General features: G+C 37.4%; 1 pseudogene; it reads right to left on the minus strand.

Moving 5' to 3' along the window:
- Positions 1-3,150: 3,150 nt before the first annotated feature.
- Positions 3,151-3,267, minus strand: LOC119467160 (annotated as a pseudogene).
- Between the last annotated feature and the right edge of the window lie 383 nt (positions 3,268-3,650).

The raw sequence follows: 3,650 nt of genomic DNA on the forward strand, positions 1-3,650 counted from the left end.
TTCCTATACACCAATAACAGACTTAAAGAGAGCCAAATCAAGAATGAACTCCCATTCACAATTGCTACAAAGAGAATAAAATACCTAGGAATACAACTAACAAAGGATGTAAAGGACCTCTTCAAGGAGAACTACAAACCACTGCTCAACGAAATAAGAGAGGACACAAACAGATGGAGAAATATTTTATGCTCATGGTTAGGAAGAATCAATATTGTGAAAATGGCCATACTGCCGAAAGTAATTTATAGATTCAATGCTATCCTTATCAAGCCTCCTATGACCCTCTTCACAGAACTGGAAAAAATCACCTTAAACTTCATGTGGAACCAAAAGAGAGCCCCCATAGCCAAGTCAATTCTAAGCAAAAAGAACAAAGCTGGAGGCATCATGCTACCTGACTTCAAACTATACTACAAGGCTACAATAATCAAAACAGCATGGTACTGGTACCAAAACAGAGATATAGACCAATGGAACAGAACAGAGGCCTCGGAGGCAATGCCACACTTCTACAACCATCTGATCTTGAAAAACATGACAAAAACAAGCAATGGGGAAACGATTCCCTGTTTAACAAATGGTGTTGGGAAAACTGGCTAGCCATGTGCAGAAAGCAGAAACTAGACCTCTTCCTGACACCTTGCACTAAAATTAACTCCAGATGGATTAAAGACTTAAACATAAGACCTAAAACCATAAAAACCCTAGAAGAAAACCTAGGCAAAGCCATTCAGGACATAGGCATAGGCAAGGACTTCATGACTAAAACACCAAAATCAATGGCACCAAAAGCCAAAATAGACAAATGGGATCTAATTAAACTCCAGAGCTTCTCCACAGCCAAAGAAACAGTCATTAGATTGAACCGGCAACCGGCAGAATGGGAAAAGATTTTTGCAGTCTACCCATCTGACAAAGGGCTAATATCCAGAACCTACAAAGAACTAAAACAGATTTACAAGAAAAAAACAAACACATTCAAAAGTGGGTGAAGGATATGAACAGAGGCTTTTCAAAAGAAGACATATATGAGGCCAACAAACATATGAAAAAATGCTCATCATCACTGGTTATTAGAGAAATGCAAATCAAAACCACACTGAGATACCATCTCATGCCAGTTAGAATGGCGATCATTAAAAAATCTGGAGACAACAGATGCTGGAGAGGATGTTGAGAGATAGGAACACTTTTACACTGTTGGGTGAGTGTAAATTAGTTCAACCATTGTGGAAGACAGTGTGGCAATTCCTCAAGGACCTAGAAATAGAAATTCCATTTGACCCAGCAATCCCATTACTGGGTATATATCCAAAGGATTATAAATCGTTCTACTATAAGGACACATGCACACATGTGTTCATTGTGGCACTGTTTACAATAGCAAAGACCTGGAACCAACCCAAATGCCCATCGATGATAGACTGAGCAGGGAAAATGTGGCACATATACACCATGGAATACTGTGCAGCCATAAAAAATAATGAGTTCCTGTCCTTTGTAAGGACGTGGATGAATCTGGAAACCATCATTCTCAGCAAATTGACATGACAACAGAAAATCAATCGCTGCATTTTCTCACTCATAGGCAGTTGTTGAACAATGAGAACACATGGACACAGGGAGGGGGGCATCACACACTAGGGGAGGGACAGCGGGGGTGGGGGTTGAGAGTTGGGGAGGGTTAACATGGGGAGAAATGCCAGATATAGGTGATGGGGATGAAGGCAACGAACCACATTGCCATGTATGTACCTGTGCAAAAATCCTGCATGTTCTTCACCTGTGCCCCAGAACCTAAAGTGCAATTAAAAAAAATATATATATATATATATATGAATAAAGTTCTGATACATGCTACCACATGGATGAAACTTTAAAACATTATGTGAAGCAAAAAAAGTCAGACACAAAAATTCACATATTGTATGATACCATTTATATGAAATATCCAGAATAGACAAATCCATGGAGATAGAAAGTGTATTAGTGGCTGCCCACATCAGTTGCTGGAGAGAGAATGGCGAGTGACTGCTAATGCATATGTGGTTTCTTTTGGGGACAGCAAAAATGTTCTAAAATTAGAGTGTATAGATGTTTGCTCAACTTTGTAAATATATTGAAAACCATTGAATTTGTACACTTTAAATGGATGAATTCTATGGTGTGGAAATTATAACTCATAAAGGTGTTAAAATAAATGAATAAGCAAAATGTGAAGTGAAACATACTATAATCATGTCTCCCAAAAATGATCAAATATTTTGCAAATATTTGTTGAAAATTTTTTGCATTTATCATAATGTATAGATACTTTATGATTGTTATTTTTAAAGGGGCTTATTCTACAGATACTGTCCAAACATTTTGAAAAATCTTATTTTTATGCAGGGAGTACTTTTCATATCAATGTATACATATTTCAGTATTTATAAAGGCCACAAATTAATCCATTGCATTGATCCCTTACAGTTTATTTAAACATTTGTTTTTGATGAACATTTAGGTAATTTCTAATGATTTCCTTTTCAAACAAAGCTCTAGTGAATATCTTTATACATTTATCTTTGAGCAATTGAGTATTTCCATAAGATGCCTTTCTTCAATGAGAATTGTCTTCAAAGTTATTTTATTTATTTATTTATTTTTGAGACGGAATCTCCCTCTGCCCCCCAGGCTGGAGTGCAGTGGCTTGATGTCGGCTCAACGCAACCTCCGCCCCCTGGGTTAAAGCGATTCTCCTGCCTCAGCCTCCTGAGTAGCTGGGTCTATAGGTGCACGTCACCACACCCGGCTAATTTTTGTATTTTTAGTAGAGACGGGTTTTCACCATGTTGGCCACAATGATCTTGATCTCCTGATCTCGTGATCCACCTGCCTCGGACTCACAAAGTGCAGGGATTATAGGCATGAACCACCATGCCTGGCCTCAGAGTTATTTTTATAAGAAACTGGGAGACGCTTATTAGGTGCTACTAGGTACGTAACAAACTGGAAGTTCTCCACATTTCCGTTCCGTCTCTTAAAGCCCATCTGTTATCTGAAGTTTTTTTTTTTTCATCTTTTAAGTTCCAGGGTACATGTACAGGATGTGCAGATTTGTTACATAGCTAAACGTGTGCCATGGTGGTTTGCTGCACAGATAAAAAATATAGAGAATGCTTCACAAATTTGCATGTCATCCTTGTGCAGAGACCATGCTCATTTACTGCTGAAGTCAGCACTGAATTTTTTTTCTTAAAACATAAGTTACCCTTTTAAAAAGGGGAGGCCTTTTTTCATATCCGTGAATACTTTCTTTCTTGTTGAATATATCAAAAACTAAACATATTTGCCATATATTATCTGACTAATTGATTTAAATTTTAGGAATAGCTACTAAAAAAAAAAACACACAAAGAAAACTTACCAGTCCAAATAGTTAAAGCCTGAAGCTAAAATACTAGTATTTTTGAGGGGGTTACAGAGTATACATTATTCAATTGAGGTTCAGATAAGCTATTGTACACATACTGCACATTTCAGCTGTCCTGAGGCATTACTAACTTGTATAACCAAACTTTACATAGATGATTTTTGTTAGGAACTCTAGCATTGCCACAGTTTGCAGTCAATATTGGATGAGGCTTCTCAATTCTTGCTCTTTT

This window comes from Cebus imitator, unplaced genomic scaffold (genome assembly GCF_001604975.1).
Source record: "Cebus imitator isolate Cc_AM_T3 unplaced genomic scaffold, Cebus_imitator-1.0 Scaffold12, whole genome shotgun sequence".
Taxonomy (NCBI): Eukaryota; Metazoa; Chordata; class Mammalia; order Primates; family Cebidae; genus Cebus; species Cebus imitator.